The sequence below is a fragment of the Schistocerca piceifrons genome, chromosome 1 (assembly GCF_021461385.2).
Source record: "Schistocerca piceifrons isolate TAMUIC-IGC-003096 chromosome 1, iqSchPice1.1, whole genome shotgun sequence".
Taxonomy (NCBI): Eukaryota; Metazoa; Arthropoda; class Insecta; order Orthoptera; family Acrididae; genus Schistocerca; species Schistocerca piceifrons.
The window spans coordinates 591,388,577-591,414,343 of NC_060138.1; positions in this window are offsets into that span (position 1 = coordinate 591,388,577).

Consider the following 25,767-nt stretch of genomic DNA (forward strand, 5'->3'; position numbering starts at 1 on the left):
TGCTGGAGGGAACTGACACCATGAATCCTGCAGGGCTCTCCATAAATCCTACGAGTACGAGGGGGGCGGAGATCTCTTCTGAACACTACGTTGCAAGGCATCCCAGATATGCTCAATAATGTTCACATCTGGGGAGTTTGGTGGCCGGCGGAAGTGTTTAAACTCAGAAAAGTGTTCCTGGAGCCACTCTGGACATGTGGGGTGTCGCACTGTCCTGCTGGAAACGCCCAAGTCCGTCGAAATGCACAATGGACCTGAAGGGATGCAGGTGGTCAGACAGGACGCTTACGTAGGTGCCACCTGTCAGAGTCGTATCTAGACGTATCAGGGGTCCTATATCACTCCAACTGCATATGCTCCACACCATTACAGAGCCTCCACCAGCTTGAACAGTCCCCTGCTGACATGCAGGGTCCATGGATTTATGAGGTTGTCTCCGTACCCGTAAACGTCCATCCGCTCGATACAATTTGAAACGAGACACGTCCGACCAGGCAACATGTTCCCCGTCATTAACAGTCCGATATCGGTGCTGACGGCCCCGGGCGAGGCGTAAAGCTTTGTGCCAAGCAGTCACGAAGGGTACACGAGTGGGCCTTCGGCCCCTAAAGCCGATACCTATGATGTTTCGCTGAATGGTTCTCAAGCTGACAATTGGTGATCACCCAGCAGTGAAATGTGCAGCAATTTTCGGACGAGCTGCACTTCTGTCACGTTGAACAATTCTCATCATTCGTCGTTATCCCCGTTCTTGTAGGATCTTTTTCCGGCCGCAACGATGTCGGAGATTTGATGTTTTACCGATTCCCGATATTCACAGTACACTCGTGAATTGGTCATACGGGAAAATCCACAGTTCATCGCTACCTCGGAGATGCTGTATCCCATCGTTCGTGCGTCGACTATAACACCACGTTCAAACTCTCTAAAATCTTTATAACCTGCCATTGTAGCAGCAGCAACCGATGTAACAACTGCGCCAGACACTGTGAATATGCATGCCTATACCAGTTTCCTTTGCACTTCAGTGTGTAAGTCTCTTATTCCACAAAAAGTGACGTCATTTGGATGTTTTCGAGTACTGTAAGTTATATCCTACGCAAGCTTTTTCTAAGTATACTTTAGGCAACTTCTCAGTCACTGATATTCAGGTTTATCGCGAAGAACGCATAACGACTGGCGATCACAACACGTCATTCAGACAGACACCATTGTGCAAAACATTGCATTATTTTATGTAAAAAATAACAAAAATTAAAAACCTTTAAGTATAGTGCAGGAATGGCGCACTATTTCTTGTGAGTCTTGAAGCTTTACCGACGAACTGAATGTTTAATTAGTTTTCGAGCATGGGGCCTGCTCACATGAATTCCGATATTTAGTGTGAAATCCTAGCAGATTTTTTAGACGGAATAGTGATTGACCTTTGAGTGTAAATTTTAGCTATTTATTTCTTGATACGACTGTATAGGTTACTGTGAAATGCACCATATTTGTGACAGCAGTGGCATACTCACACTTGAAATTATGCGGCATAATAACGATTGCGCCACAGACGAAATGAGCGAATGGCGATATATGTAGCCATTTGTCGGATCCTGCGAGAGTGAAGATGAGACATTTGTAATAGCGGTAGAAATGGCGCTGTGGTTCAGACACTGGACTCGCACTCCAGATATCAATGGTGCAGTTCTTCATCTGGCCGTACAGTGGTTTCTCTAAATTGTTTACGGGAAATGTCAGGATAATTTCATTTAAAAGAACGCAGTTTCCATCCCTATCCTCCCCCAAACCTAATTCGTGCTCCGTCCCTAATGACTCGTTGTTGATGGGACGTTAAACCCTTCCCTTAGCAGAAGTGCATGCCACGAATCGTCTAAAGACGATCCCTAGACCCGAGTGTCTACTTTATGTGCAAGTTGTATTTCCTTCCACCACTTCCTTGGCTAACGATTAAAAACTACGAGGCAGTGCCCAGGATATGGCGTTGCCGCAAACCACTAAATGGCCGCTAGTGAATGTCTACAAGCAGAGCATTTACATCGCTGAAGAGGTTGGCTGAGCTACCGATGTTCGATGCTGCTCCTTGCATCGCGCATGAAATTTGTCCTACAGAAGATTTACCATACTAGGGTAGCTTTTTAGTAATTTACAACATTCATAGACGAAGATTCTTTTTATACAGTTGTGATACTGTCGTGACAGTTACGTCTTCTGTGAAATACTCAGTTTCGGTTTCACAGTGTTAACTTAAGGTTATGTATGCTGATCCGTTACGCGATAAGCGGGTACGAGATTTCAGTAAACTAACCCTGAGAATTGCTGGAAGCTTTCAGAAAACAAATCGGAAAAAGAGGTAGAGAAGACCTGGCACTATATCTGAAAACGGAAAGAACAGTATTTTGTTTCTCGAACGAATTCTGCGTTAGTGTGCGCGTTGTTTTGAAACATCCTGGAACGTTAAAATTGTGCGCTTGACGCGGTCTCGAATCCGGAACCTTCCCTTTCGGTGGTTGTTTCCTACCATTCTTGAGAGGCAGTCTCCTGTGTACATTGCTACAGAGAAAGAAATTTTCACTCTGCAGCGGAGTGTGCGCTGATATGAAACTTCCTGGCAGATTAAAACTGTGTGCCGGACCGAGACTCGAACTCGGGACCTTTGCCTTTCGCGGGCAAGTGCTCCACCAACTTGCCCGCGAAAGGCAAAGGTCCCGAGTTCGAGTCTCGGTCCGGCACACAGTTTTAATCTGCCATGACGTTTCATTGCAATAGAAGTACACAGCAATACCACGAGAGGCCGGCACCGCGCAGGCACATCACTCGCCAGGCGCCTCCCAGTTAGAGTGGCCGCCTCCAGATGGCGCTCGCGTGTCGGGACTATCTGCTACTTACGGACCACTTCCTCCGGTACGTCATATGCATCCGTCAATATTGTTGCCAGCTGCCACAGAGTGCGCTGTCAACCGTGGACTATTTTGCTTCCGCGAAATATGGGCGCTAAGGGATATCCTCCTGTCGACAGGGACGAAAGCGGACGCGCAGCCAGCACTCGCTCATTCCATCACAGTTCCTGCAGTTACACCACGGAGCACAGCTACGGCAGTTCCGTTGACAAGCGACTACAGTTCCGTCTCTTCTACATATAGTGAAAGAATTTCTACAAAGAAGAAAGTTCCGACTCAATCTTCTGACTGCTTTGATGCGGCCCGCCACAAAATTCTCTCCTGTGCCCATCTTTTCATCTCAGAGTAGCATTTGCAATCTAGTCCTCAGTTTGATGGATGTGCCCCAATCTCTGTCTTCCTCTACGGTTTTTACCCTCTACAGCTCACTTTAATACCATGGAAGTTATTTCCTGATGTCTTAACAGATATTCTGTCATACAGTCCCTTCTTGTTGTCAGTGTTTTCCATATATTCCTTTCTTCGCCGATTCTGCGGACAGCCTCCTCATTAGTTGCCTTATCAGTTCACCTAATTTTTTCAACATTCTTCTGTTCCAAATTAGCAGTCGCTAACTACGGAGAATTAGGAACAGATACATACGCTTGTCTGAAACGTGATGTCAGTCGAAGTGACGAACACGTAAACTGCCAAGTAACGGCAAAGTTATTTAGATTCAGTTGTATTAGGTGTAGGACTCCGATGCCGCACGTCAAATTACTATGAAAGTTTAGAACGGTTATTGCAAACGTTCAGTGTTAGTAATGACATTTATGGTTTTAAACTACGTTGCCACCTTTATGTTCTACTGCCACCCTGTCAGAGCAGTTTATGTTAAATATTTGTTAGCGGGCATATATTGCCACCTTATAAAGAACGGTAACAGGAATTTAATTTTCTGTTACCGATCATCTTTGGGTAGAATTGATAGTAATACTTAGTTACAACTCCCCAACAGAGACGTTACCATTACGTTAAATGTGTGAAAATGCTGAACAAAGCCGGCCTTGTGGCCGAGTGGTTCTAGGCGCTTCAGTCTGGAACCGCGCGACCGCTACGGTCGCAGGTTCGAATCCTACCTCGGGTATGGATGTGTGTGATGTCCTTAGGTTGGTTAGGTTTAAGTAGTTCTAAGTTCTAGGGGACTGATGACCTCAGATGTTGAGTCCCATAGTGCTCAGAGCCATTTGAACCATTTGGCGTGATGTTTGGCTTACGAGCAGCCGCTCGATCATGAAATTCAAGTTTTCTAAACTCCCGCCGAACTGTCATAATACTTGCAGTGGATCCTGAAGCAGTTTGGAATTCTTGTGTGATGGTCTGGATAGATGTCAGCCTATTACACATTACGACTTTCATCAACTGTCGGCAGTCTCTGTCAGTCAACAGACGAGGTCAGCCTGTACGCTTTTGTACTGTATGCGTCGCTTCACGTTTCCATTTCACTATCACATCCGAAACAGAGGACCTAGGGATGTTTAGGAGTGTGGAAATCTCGCGTACAGACGTGTGGCACAAGTGACATGCAATCACCTGACCACGTTCGAAGTCCGTGAGTTCCGCGGAGCGCCCCATTCTGCTCTCTCACGATGACTAATGACTAATGAGGTCGCTGATACGAAATACCTGGCAGTAGGTGGCAGCACAATGCACCTAATATGAAAAACATATGTTTTTGGAAGTGTCCAGATACTTTTGATCACATAGTGTAGAAGTGATTTTTCAGTGGCTTATATTTGAGAAGTACGTTATTGTAAGATCAAATTCAATATTAAAAATAAATATTTTGCATAAAAAGCAAGATACCAGTGTCATTGATTTATATCTCATTTCTTGAAATAATTCATCCTCACCTGACGAGGACATTAGCATCACCTGCTGCAGCAGGAGATGTAGCTGTGCTCTCTCAATCTAGAAGTAGGTTTTCAGGAAACCTTCTATCTCCCTTATAGGAATTGGTTGTGAAGCTCTTGGGATCGAGTGGACGATCAGGAAAACGATGTGAGCAAACTGATTGCCTATAATTTCGACATTCTCCAAATGACTTGTCTTCTAAAAGTGCGTTATTTGTATGCAGTTTTAATGTGATTTTGACGTGGAGGGGTGTATTGTTCGAACTAGGCTTCCCTTAATGACGTTCATGATTCCCAGCCCTTTTTCTTCAGTTCGTGGTTTGAACAGTCAAATTGCTAATCTCGTCTGAATCTCGCAGATGGAAGATTCTTTGTCAAAACTACCCATAGTGCTCGCGTGAGCGGTGAAAACCACGTACGAGTGAGCAGCAGGCAGCACTTAGTAGTTCTGCTGGCATCCTGGTGTGAAACCGGCCGTAAGCCGTCCTGCGTTCCACGGGCCGGGCTACTGGGCTGGCAGACCTACTGGCAGAATTGCAAGCAGGACCTTGCGGCGGCAGCTCTGCTGATAGGTAAACGCCAAGTGCGGGAGACTCCACTGCGTCGCATGCGTTGTCTGGCGTTTCTGCCAGCAGAGCTCTCGTAGTGTCCCAATACGCTTGGGCCCTAAGACAAACATAAAGCTATCATCAACCTGAAGGCTGATTTGAACACCACAGTGCTTTACTGAGCATGGTCGTATTGCTGGTGTTATGCACTTGTCTTCCTCCAGTCTCTGAACTAGCTTAACCAGTCAACAATAGAGCATAACTAATCCGACTCAAGGTTAATATTTGGCCAACGAAGGAAGGAAAGTTAGTCCTATAAAGTTTTTGATGACCGTATTATTGTAATTAAATTCTTAGTCTCTCTCTGCTGTGTCTAATGGTGCAAGGACATCTGACACTGTTTCCGGTACGTAATAAAGGAAATAAATTCCTTGAATGAAACTGCAATCATTTAAAAAGACGTTTTGATCTGTTGATGGCAGACGTCAAAACATCATAATAAATGGAAATGCCATGTGGCTAGAGCCTCCCGTCGGGTAGACCGTTCGCCGGGTGCAAGTCTTTCGAATTGACGCCACTTCGGCGAATCGTGTCGATGAGGATGAAATGACGATGATAAGGACACCACAACACCCAGTCTCTGACCTGATAGCCAAGGGAAGGCAGGATTCGGTTACGATTGTGAACGGGGCCGTAATCAGTTACTATTGGTTGCCTTTTACAGTTAAAAAAAATGGTTCATATGGCACTATGGGACTTAACTACTGAGGTCATCAGTCCCCTAGAACAAACTACTTAAACCTAACTAAGCTAAGGACATCACACACATCCATGCCCCAGGCAGGATTCGAACCTGCGACCGTAGCTGTCGCGCGGTTCCAGACTGTAGCGCCTAGAAATCGCTCGGCCACTCCATCCGGCTTTTACAGTTACACACATTTATTTTTTAAAACAGTAATTCTAGGCTCAAAAATAAATAAAAAATACCACACGTTATTAATGAAGGAATAAACAGCTGTGTTAATAATAGTGTTATCACTGCGTTACAATTTAGCAAATCACCATAAAATACAGATACATATAATGTTTAAAAATGGTTCAAATGGCTCAGAGCAATAAGGGACTTAACATCTGAAGTCACCAGTCCCCTAGAACTTAGAACTACTTAAACCTAACTAACCCAAGGACATCACACACAGCCATGCCCGAGGCTGGATTCGAACCTGCCACCGTAGCTGTCGCGCGGTTCCAGACTGCAGCGCCCAGAACGGCTCGGCCACACTGGCCGGCGATAATGTTTAAAAAAAATAAGCCACTGTGATGACGGCTGAGAGCCATATACGCCAGGAACGGCAATTATATAAAAAATTAGAAACCTGCTGTAAAACAGCAAATACAAGCAAAGGTTAATTAAAAGAAAGAAGCAACTGACCACAAATGAGTGAAATAAGATAATGGTAACCTTGTAACACAACCCTTACACTGCTAGATTTATTCCAGAAGGCGACCGGAACTATTAACTAGACATAGATATCCTTTAATGTAGGCATTACAAGGTTGTTGTTGTTGTGTTCAGTCTTGAGACTGGTTTGCTGCAGCTCTCCATGCTACTCTATCCTGTGCAAGGTGCTTCATCTCCCAGTACCTACTGCAACCTACATCCTTCTGAATCTGCTTGGTGTATTCATCTCTTGGTCTCCCTCTACGATTTTTACCCTCCACGCTGCCCTCCAATACTAAATTGGTGATCCCTTGATGCCTCAGAACATTGTCCTACCAACCGATCCCTTCTTCTTGTCAAGTTGTGCCACAAACTTCTCTTCTCCCCAATCCTATTCAACACCTCCTCGTTAGTTATGTGATCTACCCACCTAATCTTCAGCATTCTTCTGTAGCACCACATTTTGAAAGCTTCTATTCTCTTCTTGTCCAAACTATTTATCGTCCATGTTTCACTTCCATACATGGCTACACTCCATACAAATACTTTCAGAAACGACTTCCTGACACTTAAATCTATACTCAATGTTAACAAATTTCTCTTCTTCAGAAACGCTTTCCTTCCCATTGCCAGTCTACTTTTTATATCCTCTCTACTTCGACCATCATCAGTTATTTTGCTCCCCAAATAGCAAAACTCCTTTACTACTATAAGTGTCTCATTTCCTTATCTAATTCCCTCAGCATCACCCGACTTAATTCGACTACATTCCATTACCCTCGTTTTCCTTTTGTTGATGTTCATCTTATATCCTCCTTTCAAGACACTATCCATTCCGTTCAACTGCTCTTCCAAGCCCTTTGCTGTCTCTGACAGAATTACAATATCATCGGCGAACCTCAAAGTTATTACAAGGTATGGTAATAAATAATACAATAACAAAAAACACGGACCAGTCACAGACGGTGCTCCAGGAATCGATCTCTGAGAAGGTCCGGCAACAAACACTTAGGCAGCCAAGAGTTGCATTCACTTCACAAAGTGGCGACTCAGACTAGTGGCAGTCTAACGAATGACTAATGACAATCTTGCGGAAGCTACCTGACGTCCAATAAACCAAATGCAATACTGGAACAACACGCCAAAGCCGGAACCGGCGGACTGCACTACGCCCCCAGAATACTGGGCTTAGAGTGCCCGGAACGAGAAAGGAATCACTACCAGCAGAGTAGAAGAATCACAAACGGCCTACAATCAAGAAAGCTGTCAAAACTACACGCCTTACCTGACAGCAGCGGCAAGGCAAGGAAACGTACACTGCCGTTACGTACTCTAACCCCCAGGACAGGTCACTGGGGCGTTAGTGGCCACCAGGCAGAAAAAATACCACTGGTCGAACTTAACAAACTGTAACAAGCTGAACGCAGTAAATAGTAACAAGAAGTCGAGGAAACTAGTCAGATACGCTTTCCCCATGCACTCCACTCGCTGCTCTTTACCTCGGAGACACTAGGAGCAGCAACACGAACCCAAGTCACTGGGGGATCGCGAGATGTCACAATGGTGGAGGTTTCTCTACTAAAATTGAAATGCACTCATCTTAAAGCCTGCAGGATCTGGTTTACGACGAGGTCGTACACCCTCGTGACCACAGCCCTTCCATACGGCAGTCCATGCACGACGCCAGCGGTCCTGGCGTGTTCCCGCACTGCGCGGATCTGGCTCCTCGTGAGTCCCCAACCGAACTGCCACACTCACACGACATGGAAAAACAACGAAGTCGCCTCAATGATAGGGCAACAGGTACTACATATCGATAACCGCCGCTGCTGCCACTAGTGGGCAGGGAACGCTTGCGATACGAGTGGCGCCAGTGAAGACGAGAAGAAGACAAACAACAGCAACCATGCCAACTAAAGGATACGGTCGGCCTCCAACAGAGGGCCGAAACCAACAAACAGCACAAACTCGAGCCGCAGCACGGCTCACAGTCCCTGAGCGGAGAAAATCTCCGACCCAGCCGGGAATCGAACCCGGGCCATTAGGTATGACATTCCGTCGCGCTGACCACTCAGCTACCAGGAGCGGACATCATAATAAATGAAAACCATAAAGATTTAGAAATCTAGATTGCTTTATTAATAAAAAAAGAACTGCTTATAATATGCACCCTAATCAATTACAGACGTGTGTGCTTCAATTTTCTATCCCTGCTCGTACAATGGAAAACTGTTACTGACAGGTAAGCTGTGAGATTAAACCTTATGGGGCGTCTCTCAAACACATTTCGTTGAAGTCACTCCCCTTTACGCTGATTCACAGTTGTACCATACCGCATGCTGCTTCCATAAAATAACTGCAATTGCACTATATTGAACAGGTGAGGGGCATGCCAAATAACGTTCCTTAAGTTACAAACACACTTGCGTATATTCTGAAAGTTACACTTCACGCAGTTCCATACACATCTGATTTATTAGTGGCTACGGCAGAGTACTGGCAGACCATTACTGTAGTTAGAAGATCGTATTTTCCGCGTAGTTATTCGAGATTCTTTTTCTGTTACCAAAATCGCATGTCTCTAATTCAGTCCTGAGGCAACTGATTACACATTAACGAATGTGACCGATCACGTTACAAAAATATTTCAGAGTTGTCTTATACTCAGTCAGTGTTTGATCAGCAGGGTGCACTTTTCTAAAATAAGTAGCATGCTTTTACATTAAAATCTTATTTTCATTTAATAGTAACGCCACGGCGCTTCATGCTGCGGTTGTCCATCCGCAGAAGTTACACGCGGACTCACTCTGCCTGAGACTGCTGGTACGTAGACAGCGACAAAGCTAAAAACGCAATAACAGTGTCTAGCTGCATTCAACAGTGTGGGTGCGTAATGTGGGTGGGAAGTTTAAAGGAAAGTTTACGTCTAGACGACGGGATTCTTTCAAGCTCAGCAGCCTTCTTGGTGGTATTCGATCAGAACAAGCTGTTTGCCGGAACCGAATTTATCCTCTCTCTTCCTCTCTCATTGTGACAAACACGGCACTAATAAAATGAGATACTTAAGAAGCAAGTCTCACGTTCTGTGAAGGAAAGATACTGTCTGTGCAGAAACTGTCTCTTGGGATTCCCAGTCGGTAAAGGCATTCACTACTTCATTTCCTTTACATGGTAACAAGGCACATATGACTGTAACAAAGTAAAATTTTTGCTAAGTCTGACTTGAAAGAACGTTGGAGGAGTATAAGAATATTTGTGGAACAAAAATATTAGACTTCACATTGATATTATAAGGCCGATTGTTGAGCTATTTCACTTTCTCGTGACCCTAAAGCCCGATGCATTAAGCTGCTGCTGGGAGTAACGCGCACCATTATTTATGCCGCGTGCTTCCAGCTAATGGGAGCCACACGGAGACTGGTCCGCTCGCCTCTGTGGCCCGCAGGGCCGCGAAATTTACTGCCGCTGGCAGCGGCCCACCCGCTCTCACCAGCTGTGTGAACTGGCCGCAGCGTTTTCAGGTCACAGGTGCGGCCACTGTTTGGATCTGGCGATTACCATACCTGGATTACGCTAATCTACAACCATAGGGGATGCAGCTAGAGCGGCTAGAAACACACTCTTGTGCTGTAAACATGTTTTTATAACAAAGAAATTACATCCTACCATTGATAACATAAAATGCGAAAAACTACAGGACCTTCAGTGATGACCCTTCGCTCCTTCCTCCCCCCCCCCCCCTTCCAATAACGATAGCCACCCTGTTCACTTATGCCGAATTACGTTATTTGATATTTCAGCTTTTAAAGATTACTTGCTCATATGTCGATTTATTAACCCACGGTTACAAAACTTCTGATAATTTACATAGAGCCTGATATTTCAAAGGAGTAATGACGGTAACAGTTATAGTAGAAGTGAGAATAGTGAAGAGGATAATCAATAGGTAATTATACAGGCTCAGGTACGTACCTGTGTCAGCAAAAGACGTAAAGAAGAAATGGGACAAGGAGAGATAAATCAGATAGGGGAGGGGTCGAATGCACACAGTGAAGGCAAGGGTAATTGAAAAACGAGGTGAATGACCAAATAGTTAGATGACTATTTCATGGTAAGATTTAAATTTATACAGACTTGTTGTAGCCTCTTCGTAGCCATCGCCATCGATAGCCCACGTCCCTCGATTAATACTATGGAAGCCATCAGTAAGAATGCAATGGCAGTTCAGGATCAAATATGCACAACAGCCGTTCTTCGAACTGTGGTAGGTGGAGGAGTGGGCCGCGCAACAGGAAATAGTCATCAAGCCTCTCCCCTTTCCTAAGCTACTTCTCCTTTTTGAGAATAGATCGATCGGAGCCCCTCTAAGCGAACAAATATTCAATCTATTATGGAAGATCTAACAAGAATGATAGGTATAGACCACAAAAAAAAACACCATGTTCTACAGAGCCGACATAAATGCACAGACGTCCGACAGCAAAATGTTCAAATGGCTCTTAGCACTAAGGGACTTAACATCTGAGGTCATCGGTCCCCTAGAACTTAGAACTACTTAAACCTAACTAACCTAAGGACATCACACACATTCATACCCGAGGCAGGATTCGAACCTGCGATCGTAGCGGTCGCGCGGTTCCAGACTGAAGCGCCTAGAACCGCTCGGCCACACCGGCCGGCAGCAAAACGTTGAAAATTATACAGCATTCGCTATGAAATGTGGAAACAAGTATGAAACATATTCACCATAAATAGTTATAAACCACCATTTCCGTATGCAATGTTATTAACGAACTAGAAGCACGTACTGGCAAAGAGATGCGTCCTACTTCAACTACTATTCCACAAAACTTCAAAATGTGAAATAAATCATCTTCCACTTTACCCTGACAGCGAATGGGGTGCCAAGCAGCTACGACCCTGTTGCAGCACAATAATCAAGCCTAGCATTTTACCAGCCATTAAAATGAAACAGCCAATCACATTCCAGTATTTTACCAGCCATTAAAATGAAAAAGCCAAGCCCCATCTTTGTTCTTTGTATAACGCACTTGTCAACGAGCACAGTTTTAACCTTGTACCACACTTAGAGCAGCACACAATGGATGCTAAAATTACATACGTTTCACATCTAAAGCGTCTGTATGACACTGCTTCTTATCTAACTTACAGGTTAAGCTACATTTGTCAATGGGCACACTTCGGTCATTTATTAAAATAGTATTTATTAAGATATGTAATGAATTTCTACTATAACTATAAAAATTTCTAGAAAGGGTGTGTAGCTTAGGAAAGAGGGGAGGGGCATGATGTCGTCCTGCTGCCCTGTCCTGGTCACCACCTGCCACAGTTCAAGGAATGACCGGTGCACACATTTGGTGCCAAATCGCCACTGCATTCCTACTACTGTTTCACGTCAACTCACCTTGCAATATACCACTGCATTCCTCCTATTGTGACACATCACCTCACCTTGTATTATGCGGGAAGGGAAAGGAGTAAAGTAACAAAGAAGTTTCCAAAATCTGATTAAGAGAAAGGAAAGGAGACTGAGTGAGATATGTCCTGCTGAACCCCCATCTCCATTAAAATGAACATGTAGGTTTTAACCTGCCATTTTGTAGATACATCTTTGCCAAGCACAACACATTGTCCAAGAAAGTCGACCGTTTGGTGCTTTCACCTGCTGGAGTTTGTGCTCACTACATGAACAAATCGGCTTCTATTTTAGTACGTCTTTGGAAGACAAAAATGGCAGGTGAATGTGCAAGGTTTACATAAGAAAACTTTTTATAATCACATAAATAGTCAATATTAATGCTTGAATTAGAGTTTTTAAAGTTTGTACGATATTGTAATTAATTTACTAACATCAGTGAATACAGTTTTCCACCGTTTGTCTTTGAGAGAAGTAAATGTCCATTTTAATGGACACTGGCATTCATTGTTAACAAAGCACGTCGTCACCTAACCTAAAACCTCTTCAACTTGTATTGCACCAAGAGTGCGAAATATGGTAAAGCACTGCAATTCTTGAGCATGTCCGTATTTAAGACATGTAATTTGATCCACTAGGAAGAAAAGAAGTTACAGATGAACATATAACAGATTTGTTGATAGTGGAGGGCTTTCTGGCCTGGAGGGCTTCAGTTATGACAAGGAAAACGATCGTATAGGCCATAGTCATCAGCATCAAGCAGATGTTGATGAAATACATCAAGAGACAAAATATGCAACTCATTAAAGTGATGACAGTGAAGAAGAAGAAAATGGTGATGATTCTGATGATACTAATAGCATAGGTGACGAACTTCCCGATGGAAACACAAGCAATGCTAGGAGGAAATTTTGGATAAAATGCGAGAGGTATGATTTTAGGAGTAAATACTCCCTTTATTTTGAATAAAATGAAATTTGTTTGTTAGTCAATATTGTCAGCTTTTGTTATAATAGGTTTTAAATTAACTTCAGGTTTGGTGGCATCAGTATTCCGTCTCCGACAGTCGAAGGCACATTTCATGTAGAAAGAGACTATTTTTCACAGTACTTTGATGCTGATGAAATAAGGAAAATCGATTAATTTACTAACTTGGGGTATGTGAAACTACTGGCAAGTCACTGCATTTGATTATCAACGAAATGTATCTGTTTTTAGACCCAGCATGCTAACGTCTTGTCTTCGCTACCCCAGAGTAAGAATGTACTGGGGAAAATCAACACGGGTGGTGCTACAGGTAAATTAATTACACAAAATAGAAATCGCCTTGGCTATTGACAGAAAGATTATTCCGTTTACATATGTCTGTGCTGTTAAATTTTTTCGAGGAGAGCCCAAGCCTGAAGGATTAAAGCGTTTTGTTTTGCCTTTTCCTCCAGAGTTAGGTATGGATTTTGAGATGTACCAGCGAAAAGGAACATTCCTTATTTCTACAGAAGAAAAAAAAATATTGGAGCATCTGCAGCACAGCGACTATGTGAAATAGTTAGCAAAGGTTCCTATATCTTCTCTGAGAGGTATTTTACTTCACTGCATCTACTGTAAATTCTATTGGGAAAAGGCACTGCAGGTTTAGGAACATTTATGAAATCTGGAGTACCGCCAGCATCACATCTCACAGGAAGTAAAATTTCGAGCAAAATGCTCCGACGGAACTCCGATCAGTCTGTAAAGTAAGAGTTATTTGTGTGTGATAAAATGGTATGACCAGAATCCCATTTTGCTGGGATCCACCAAACTAGGTGTGCATCCGAAGGACAAATGCAACAGACGGCAAAGAAGCAAATAAAAAAAGTCCAGGTGCCAGGGCCATCACTTGAATCTCTAAACAACTTCAATGTGGGAGGCGTAGACCTCGTCGGCAGAGTGATCAGCTACTACAGGGTCAACGGTCTAACAAAAAAGTACTCCGTGAAAATTGTTTTTCATTTTCGTAAGTTAGGAATTGTGAACAGCTGGGTGGAATATAGGGTGGACAAGATTAAATCAAATGAGCCCAGAAACAATATTCTGCAGTTCGTAGTTTAAGATAGTTTAGGCAAGGAACTTTTGGAAAAAAGAGGATGACATTTCCAGTAACACTGATAACAGTGACAAGGATATGAGGAAACAGAAAAGAAGTAATGACGGTGGTACACCAAAGAAGAGGAGAAAACATCTTCCGGTCGTAATGAATATAGTAAATAGTGTGTGTTGTAACAAGAGTGGGTGCAGCAAAAAAACCAAAGTAATGTGTGAAGCAAGTTAAGCATATTTTTGTCTTACTATGCAGTACAATTACTTTTCAGAGGTGCATGCAACACGGTTTTGAGAAAAAGCTAATGCTCTTTTGTGTTGTGTTCAGTGTTACACATTATTAATATCTGTTCTTTAAAATAAGTTCATTTATTTCACATTTCTTTTACACTTTCTTACTAGTGTGTGGGACACACTTGAAGGTCATGCAGCCGTCATTCCACAGGCGGTTAACGCTGTGATTCGCCCGCCACACAGCCTTGTTGCCATATATATATATATATATATATATATATATATATATATATATATATATATATATACACACACTCATACCACCTGCATGATAGATGGTACGTCCACCTTTGGCACGGGTAGCAGTAGCGATGCATCATGGCATGGAAGTCGTGAGACCTTGTTAACTCGCTGTAGGGAGTTGTCACCACATCTACACATCCAAGTCACCTAATTCCTGGAAATTCTGGGGGGGGGGGGGGGGCATGGCGATGTGCTCTGACGCCAGATTCAATCACATCCCAGATGTGTTCGATAGGGTTCAGATCTCGTGAGTTGGAGAGGGCAGCTCTTCGACTGAAAATCGCCACTGTGTTCCTCGATCCGCTCCATCACACCCTTGGCCTTGTGACATGGCGCATTATCTTGCTGAGAAATGGCACCGCCGTCGGAAAACATGATCGTCATTGTTTACATGGTCTGCAACTAGTGTACGACACTCCTTGGCCGTCAAGGTGTCTTGCACGAGCTCCACTGGACCAATGGATGCCCATGCGAATGTTTCCCAGAGCCAGTTTGCTTCCATCCCATAGTATACGTGTCAAGGGGCTGGATGGCCACGTGCCCATTTCAGTCGTAATTGCCGATGTCGTGGTGTTAACATTGGCACATGCCCGGGTCGTCGTCTGTGAAGGCCCATCGTTAAGACTGTTCAGTGCACTATGTGTTCAAACACACTTGTATTCTGCCCAGCATTAAAACTTATGTTAGTTCCGCCACAATTCGCTGCTTAACCTGTTTTAGCCGGCTGCGGTAGCCGTGCGGTCCTAGGCACTTCAGTCCGGAACCGCGTGACTGCTACGGTCGCAGGTTCGAATCCTGCCTCGGGCATGGATGTGTGTGATGTCCTTAGGTTGGTTAGGTTTATGTAGTTCTAAGTTCTAGGGGACTGATGACCTCAGATGTTGAGTCCCATAGTGCTCAGAGCTATTTGAACCAAGCCATTTAAGCCGTTTTACCGGTCCGCGCATCCTACGACGTCCGACATTTGTAATGAGGGGTGGTCGCCTAGCCTCACGACGTCTGGACCTGGTTTGACCTTAGTTACACCACATGTTGAAGATACACATATCAACATTCCTCGAACACCCGACAAGTCGTGCAGTTTCGGAAAGGTTAATGCCTAGCCTCCGAGCCATCACAACCTGCCCTCATTCAAACTCGGATAAATTGCGCGCCTTCCCCCATTCAACATAAGGACAGCAGGCTCAGTGATACCACAGGCACCATGCGTGTGTCTGACTAGCGGTCATTCCTCGCCAGGTAATGCTACTGTAGCCTGGACAGGTTCATACCGATCGTAGGTCGGGTGGTCATAATGATCTGGTTGATCAGTGTACACTGTTACCGATGCAGTAGGTCAGCACTAACTCAATGTTCAGACTTTCGTGTGATATCCTCTTCCGTGGAACGTGCAGTGACGTGTACTTGTAGTGGGCAAAATGCATGACCAAGGGCCTACATGTTATGTTACTCTGGCCGGTGCGCGTGAAGGACGAAAAGGCATTAGAAAAGAATCTAACGTTTTGGTTTCGGATGTACAGAAGTTTTTTATTTTTTTTTTATTTCACTGATCCGGCCAACAATGAAGAAACTAGAAATAACATAAATTTTGCACAAGTTTGTAAAATGACAACAAAATCTTGTGGTATTTCGATGTCGACTGCATTCCATATTAACAGTGCAGTAACATCGGCAGAATCTCCACATGTGAGCATGTGTTTTGATTCTCCAAAAAACGGATATACATTAATACGGAATCACTCGGAATTTGACGACTTAGACAAAACGTGCGTAGAACAGTACTTCGGTAGAACAATACTTAAATACTACAACAGAGTGTAGCATCTGACGGACAGAAAAATGCTGGGTGATCTCGGGGAAAAAAATAATTATTCTGGCTGAGAGACATCCGTTTTTCGTCTTCTCCGCTGACCTGGTTTTTGATTCAGAAAGTGTAATGAGAGACGAAAATATTTAATGGAATGCAGAGACATTGCAGCAGCAAGAAGAAGTTCTGTGTACAGTGCCCTTATAGTGTGCTGAGGACAGCCTCATAGTATACTTCGATGAAACTTGGGTTTCAGAAAACCATACGTTCAAATCTATTTTCCTCGACTTCAACGGGTAAGTTGGTCTGAAATACAAACAGTTACTTTTATGTAGCATACAACGGTGATTTTGATGGTGAGTGCAGTGACGAATGGTCAGAATATATATATATATATATATATATATATATATATATATATAATAATAATTCGGGAGGCAGAGTGCATTCTCGGTCGGATGAAGGCTGGCCGTCGGAACAAAAGTCCTGGCAGTGGCACGCAGGAACACGTGCGCTGCCGCGCACGGGGTCTCTCCTAAATAAAAAAAAATTTTCGTAATGTGTTGTGGGACTAAACTGCTGAGGTCATCGGTCCCTAAACTTATACACTACTTAATCTAATTTAAACTAACTTATGCTAAGAACGACACACACACACCCATGCCCGAGGGAGGAGTCGAACCTCCGACGGGGGGAGCCACGCTCGCAAATAAACTGCGTTCATAGGTTAAAGAATATAATAATGACATCTCAGATGTTGCCAAAATTAATTTCATAGTTTTCTTAGCAACTTTCTTGTAGGAAGTTTCTGTAAGGTCCAACAAAACGCAAGTGCAACAGCGAAGACATTCCTCGATACACAGCGGAAGAGGTTACGGTATTTTATTTTTTATCTTGGAATACTTCAATGTTTTCAGGAGGAAATGTATATCGCATGCATCTATAAACTTTCAGAATGTTCATGTATTTTTTCAGTCCACATAAGTCAGTGGTTCTGTCTTTTCAACAGGTCGACGTCAAACAATTTCGTTCAAAATTTCTTGTAACGTTTTTTTTTAGCAGCTGGCGAGAATTTTCTTTTGGAAAGCACTCCATCATATTTTAGGCTAAAAATAGAGTTGTCTCATGTTTGTTTCGGAATTTTTAGTAACAGAAATTATCACTAACTTCCATTACTGTAAGACGGTGAGATCACCTGAGGCGCCTATTTTCGTGACGACCGCTATATCGCCTTTAATACTTTGCAGTTGGCGTACGACATTTACAGAACAAAACAAAAATGTGATAAGCTAAATATTTTGATAAAATATACGGTCATTTTATTCTTGAAGAAATATATGCTAAATTACTCATATGACATCATTTTAATAAATGTTTTTGATAATAAAAGTAAAAATATGCTTTATGTTCAGAGTGAATTTTTTTAAGACCAGTGATCGTATGTATCTACTCAGACTCATTGTCCATTTAAATACCCATTCCATATTTAAGCCTTGTCACGGTATAGTTTACTCCAAAATTGCTCCGTAACCTAATCAATAACCCACTATTCAAATTAGGCTACCAAACGAATTCAAATTACTTGCGACGCATTTAAGTTCGGTTGTAACTGAAACAAACACCACTATTGGAAATCATTTCAATACTGTGAAGAATACATGTGAAATTTTTCTGTAAGCTGGGTCCACTGGCTGACTGTGAAAGTGTGAAGTCGGGAGGGTACAACAGCAAGCAAGTCGTAAAACTGAAAGGCAGTGCCCCAGCTAGGTACCCACTGAAAGGAGGGGTTCTGAGATGGTGTCCCACGAGCCAAGAACAACTTCGCAGAGGGCAGGTGGTGGCATTCGGCAGGCTGTAAAATTCCATTGTGAGAAGCAGCGTAAAGAATGATTTCTAAAAATAGAGAGATCTGCAAGGGGATGGGAAAAATGGAGGCACTGAGAGCGAGAAGATTTTATTGGTTCCAAAGGAGGCCAGAAGTAATTGATGTTTAAATTTTGTAAGGAAGCCCTAAATTGGTTGTAGTGAGTACGTGCAGTCGCTCTCATTGGCCGAAACGTGAAACCACTCCAATAGTGGGATAAAATGTCTGCTTTCTACCCCACTTTATGCGAGAAATATGAATTACTGGTTGAACACAGCAGATTCTTTAGAAGGGAGATTGTTGGCTCCAATGGTTCAAATGGCTCTGAGAACTATACGACTTAACTTCTGAGGTCCTCAGTCGCCTAGAACTTAGAACTAATTAAACCTAACTAAACTAAGGACATCACACACACCCATGCCCGAGGCAGGATTCGAACCTGCGACCGTAGCGGTCGCTCGGCTCCAGATTGTAGCACCTAGAACCGCAAGGCCACACCGGCCGGCGACGAGATTGTTGTTTTATAAATTTTTCATTGGTTCGAACTCGGATGGTCTACAGTGACGGGCTAACAAGAATCCGGTGGTGCCAGAACAAGCAAGATTTTGGAAAGGAGAGCAAATTGATACTTCGTCTGCGTTCGCTAGAGGGTCAAGTTAGAGTTTTGCTTTTCTGAATTATTTCACGCATTCAGGTTAGACAACGGAAACGGTGCTTACGTGCAATCTTCAGGATCTTTTCTTTAGTCTGATAACTAATTCAGCAACATTGACGGTTCATGTGGATGTAGCTGACTGCATCATTTCATATCCAATTCCACCTACCTGTGCCAAGGTACTATCGTATATGTTGAGCAATTCATTTGCACTTTATAATTATTTGTAGTGCGTATTCAATGGCTGGAATCTACTCCATGCAACTTAGTAATAAAGAGGATTTCATTGTGGCCTTTAGCTTCATCATGTAGTTTGATTAAACCCTTTCTCATTATATCTATGTGACCTATGGTAACCACATTTCATGCTTAACTGGGCCGCACCCGTTTAAATTCAGATATTCATTACTTTCTACTGCGCGACTTTCCATAACATTTCACATGATCTTATGGGCAGCGGTCTGCTGACACTGTGTAGGTCATCAGGTTCTGCTAAATGCTCAAATGTAGTCTCAGGCTCTTCGTCAAAAACTACTCAAAAACCCTCTTTAACATTTTGTTTGTACTGATCTAACACACTTCTGAGAAATTTATTAATATGCTGCTAAAGTTTCTTTGGGTCTTAGGAGGACACGCTGCGATAAAAATGAATTTTGACAGCAGCAGGAAAATAGGAAGACGAGCAGGAAAATGTGAGATGGGGTGACTGTGTGGTCGCTTCGGGTGCATGCGTGTGCAACAATTTTAGAGTTTATCTTCACATTCGTTTGTTTTGATAAGTGTAAGGGCGCTGATGAGCTAGATGTTGAGCGCCCGTAAGATCCAAACACACACACACACAAATACACACACAAACACACAAAGAAGGAAAACGCTGGATGAAATGAAAAGAGTAAGAAACCAGATTACGAAGCAACAGGTCTAGAAAAGGATCAAATACAGGTAACAATAGTGTCAGGAACCCGCTAACAGACTGAACACCTTATAATGATGCTAATGATAATGAAGAGGTTTAGAATTCAAACCAAGACATTAGCGCAGAAACCTTATACCAACAAATCTCGTTCTTTTGCCGGCAACATACTGACTGAAATTTATTTCCATCACCAGGGTTCAGAAAGGTTAGTCTCGAGTCGAGCACTACCATATCAACTTGCGTTAGCAGTCTCGGATGAACGTTGTTCTGCCACTGAATTCCGCGTGGTGATCGCAGTCTGGCATTCTGCGGTGTTGAGCGGCACAGCCGATAACGGCGAAATGTGATTGTATGCGAGTTTTTTGGACATAATACGCGACACATGAGTCTTATCAACTGAGGGCAATCTCAACTGTAACTGCTGAATGAGGGACGTGTTAGAGACCAAATAACTGGCTTTCCTTAAGGTAGCTCCGCATTACACATTTCAGTTATACTATTTGGGGCCACAAGTGTCATAGTATGTGCAAAGCTTTTTCGAATAATGGTCGGTACCACTGCGTCCCTGGGCTGCATTTTCGCCTGTTACCGAATACTTCGGGATATGGTTGATCGTCAATTCCCACGATATCTGCAACTAATTGTTGATACTTTGTGGACACAACAACCAAACTGAATGGAGGTAGACTGCTCAGGAACATATCGAACCACTGATTCCATGCCATAGCGTTTCAAAACTTAGATAGTATCATGCGGAGGATTCACGTCAAATTGAAATATTAGAAACTAAGTGCGGTTCTAAACTGCAGTACCATGCCTGTGGTATAAAGAATATTTTTGCTGTAACGAATATTTCAGTCACACGTATCTTTCGTGGTTTAACAAATTAATTTACTTTGATGTATTAATAACTTACCACTAAGAACGATTCTTTGTTCATTATACTATGTCAATAATATCAATTTTCTCTTACATGTAACTTTAATGCTTCAGTTTCAGTATAGACTCACACCCATTTTTCGTCGATCACAAAGGTCTGCTCGACAGGAGACATGTTTTCTTTCAACGTCTAGCTATAAGCGGAGCAGTGAAAGACTAGCCTCGTTTCCAGTAAACAGAACCGTACTCCTGCTGTATTGTTGCATAATTTCCATAAACGAAGCTAGGAAAATGCGGGAAAGGTTCCTTAGGCAAGTTAATTACATTTACTTACTTAACGTAAACCAACACTGAATCTTCGCGACTTGCACTTATTTCGCTTTCAAATGTGGCAATATTTATCATTTATGTCTCGCATCAAGGAAGCTATTCTTTCGGCGACGGCTACGCGGAGATTGACTTAGTTTTCCTGTCTTTCCGCACCGATGTTTTCTTTAAATTTTAAATGAGACCAAAGTAATTTAGTCATTGTCTTAAATGTTGATCTTCCGACATCATTATCGAGGTATTAATGATAAGCGACAGTATATACCACAGCTACCCTTTTCCCACAACTCTCATCGTGTTGAGGAAGTTATGTAGTTCAAAACTTACAAGTTGTTATTAACAGAAATTAACCAACGTGAAAATCCTGTAGCAATTGAGAAATAAATACAGCAGCTTTTTTATGCAGCGGCATACGTTACCTTCCCGTTTTGCTAGTCGTACAAGAACTACAAATTCCGATAACAACACGCAATTTTCGACAGAGTTTTAAATAAAAGTAACGTAGAGTTTACATACCACAGCCCTTTGGAAATGCTTCTGCCTGATGAAATGCGTGGAGAAACTTACCTGGAAAAAAGATTTATTTATTAAACTTCATTTGTATTTATGATTTTCTGACAAGACTGCATACACAAAGCCACAAAAATGTAAGGGCACAACACTTAAAGATAAATCGCTACATGAGAGATAATTTGCTGACGATATCGCCTGCAATCGGTCTCTCGCTCAGATCTCGTCATACACGTGCCATTTACCAAGCAATTTCAATCAGTCATATACTGTAGGATTTCACGGTCAGTTTGTGTCTCAGTTAAACTTCCGGGCTGATAGGCCATGGTTCGTTCATAAAACTACTCCCTGACGTTCTGTCTCTGACTGCAGGAGACATTCGGATGCAAACAAGCAGATGCCGTTCTACCTCCGACGACTGTCTCCCACAGTCTGAGAAGAAATGTCAGGGAATAGTCTTATGTACTGACCACGCAGAGGCGCCCTCAGGTTTTCACGTCAGTAGGTGCAAAATGTGAACACAATTGGATTTAAGGATTTAAATTAACAGTTCAGGTGAAAAAACAGGTCATTATATTCAGCTCTGGAAAAATGGCCAAATTTAATTTCATAGCAGTGAAAGCTTCGCTGAACGCACCTAACAACAGTGTTGTAACTCGAATGCTTGTTTCAAATGATATCGGCTCATTTTGGAGCACGCGTCTCTCAAGTGGACTAATGCTGCTTCAGACAAGACACAGAAGCTGCAGCTGCCAGAGAACATAATCTTGCGGCGAGAGTTACACACTTCTTACTTCATTATGTTGGCTGAGTTGTCCACAAAGCGGCCATCCCACCCTTCCTCCAGCGATACAAGACGCTGTGAAACAATTTTTATCCTTTCCTTCGTACTTCTTGAAACTAGACATACAGAAACTCAGGACATATGACAGGAAAAAGCCTGGAAACACTAGTGGCCTTGTGGCTGTTGAACGAGTGGGATTAATCATTTTCAAGTCATTACAATTTCAAACTATCACATCTAAGGCTTCATTACCTCGCTAATCACCAGTGACTAATCAGTCACCATCATGCCTTATAGATCAGTCCCAGAATACTCAACTTCATGCTCTGGCGTGCAGTATAGAAGTAAATGCCAAGAGGCAATAGCCATTTGAGATTTATGAAGATGCACGCTCCTAGTAAAGCGGAAACTAGGAAGGTGACTTTTTCGTGCCCTAGGATGGTAATATTTCCGAGACGGACGTCTCCCAATGGATATCCTTCCTAATGGTACCCTGTACACATGTAGTAGTTTCATCATTCAATTCATCGGCAACTTCATTCCGCTTTATTACAGCCTATTAGTAATGCCCGGAGGTTGTTGACATGTAATCTTTCTTTCCTTATGAGCTCGACATTGTTCACAAGTACTAAAATCCCCTGCATTCTTGCTACAAAAATTTAAATTTTGCATTTTTCGTTGTGTAGGTGCTATACTGTACTTCATTTTTCAACGGTGATGACATTTTCAATATATTACTTCATGTTTTACGTATTTGTTTTAACGTCCTTTCATGACACAACAATTCATTCTTTTAACGCTGTTAAGAGCGAAGGATGGACGTGTCTCTAGGAAAACACGCAACATCCCTGCTCAAGAATGTATTCGTAAATGGTGAAAATTAATTGATGGTTCATTATTTTACTTAGTCTCATTGTCGCGCACCTCACAGATATTAACTGGTGCCACATATGAGAATCGAAACAGAGATATCGATATTTTGTATCGATATGGTACCAAACGTAACATGTATTTGCAAAATATCGATATCCGGGTGAAGCATTTTTTTTAACTAATATAAAAGTGCACGCTCCAGTTGTTTTAGCAAATGTTGAAAGTTTTCCAGCTACAAGCACGCTTTGTCCAACAACGGAGGTTCCTTCACTTTCGGGAACCTCTCGATGCTAACTGTTATACAGTGCAATAGCTCTATGATGGTTATACATCACGTTTCGTACATCTCCAAAAAATGGTATTTCTTAATGAAAAACATTGCGAAAAATTAATTACTCTTTATGTAGTTTGGTTTTCAACCTCCTATAAATTTTTCAAAACTCTGGTCGATTTTATAACTCACTTAACATATTTTTATATCAATTTTACCTCATTTTGTCGATATTTTGAAGCTGTTGTACTGCTGATTTTCCAGGTATTCTCGGTCATATAAATGCAAGCCCTTTCATTTTCGTAAATTAAATTAATTACCACTAGGACCAACAACCTCCCCCCCCCCCCTCCTCCTGAGGGTACCCCAGCCACCACGGCTTATCAGCCTAGAAGTTGAAATGGCGAAATGGCGAATTGCAAGAGTATTTCAGACGACAGTATTATGAAGTTCTTGTGTGGAAAATGAATCGCTGTGTTCACTAGCAGCGGCAGCTGATAATCGTACGTCAACTAATAGTTGAAAATAAATTGTTAAAAAGGATAATAAGTTATTAGATTGTTCTGGAACTTTTCCTTCAGAAATTTAGGCTTTGTTAAAGAATACACGCCCTGTCCGAGCCGCGTCCACATCGCCACGCAGATGATCAGCAGTGTAAATATCTTTCTGCCTGTAGAAAAGCGCGCACCTATGGTAAGCATCTACGTCCATATTCCGCAAGCCCCCGTACACTGTGTAACCGATGGTACTTCTGGTTCCACTATGCCTCCCCCCTCCCCCCCCCCCCCCCCCGCCTCTACCATTAACAGATGTAGCGTAGATAACATTGTTGTTGGGAAAGCTCCTCGTGTAATCTAATTTTCTCATCGTGATCATTTGGCTAGTCGTATGCTCGACGAAGCCTCCAACGTTATACACTAGATCATTAATACAAATTGTAAATAGTAGCGGCCCTGTAACACTCACCATTACTTTTGTCGATTTTGTTCAGTTAAGAATGACGTGTTGAGGTCTATCTACAAGGAAGTCCTGCATCCGATCACAAAACTGAAGCGATACCCCGTCAGTTCGTATGGTATTCACTGCTCGACAGTGAGGAACTGTATCAAATGCCTTCTTGAAATCAAGGAACACATCATCAGCTTGGGGCTATGGGCATCACGGACCAACGGAGTGAGCTGGGTTTCGAAGATCTTGTGGAATAACGTTCTATGTTATTCCCTCTTAATACGCATGTAGCACTGGTTCTCTGTCCCTTTAAAGTAAACCTTATTTTATTACACAGTTTTTAATACTCATACATCTTCCATTTGGCAATAATGACAACCATATACAGAATTCTAATCATAAAGAAAGCTGTTTTCATGTTAAGCCACCTATAGAGAATATGCTCCTGTAGTGCTAGGGGTGGGAGGAGCTACGTACGATTTGTTTTGTTGTTGTTGCGGTATTCAGACGGTAACTGGTTTGATGCAACTCTCCACTCTAGTCTATATTGTGCAAAGTCCTTCATTTCTGCATAACTCGCGGAACCGACATCCATTTAAACCAGTTCACTGTGTTCAAATCTTTGTCTCCCTCTACAATTTTTATACCCAATCCTGCGTTCCCTCAACAAAATGACAGTTCTTTCATGACTCAGGACGATTCCCATCAACCACCCCTCTCTTTTAGTCATGTTGTGCTGTAATTTTTTCCTCCTTGGTTTCATACTGGTACTGAATGCACAGTCAATGACACAAATCGTGAGATCTCTCGCCTTATCGTCATGCTCAACTGCACAGATTTATTGTATCATACACAGCACAACATGCAAGGAGACGAAGCGCTACCAACATACTCTCTACAGGAGTTGTCGAAAAACTATGCAAGTACTGTCAGACTGTTTTAGATAATGTGGGAGACTATACTGCTGCTGATTAACTTAACTCTTATGTTTATCTGGTCAATAAAGCAACGAAAAAACACTATTTAATATGCACTGTACAAATACAAATGAATTACAATTTATCATGATACCGTTACTAAAAAAGTCGTTTTCAATAAA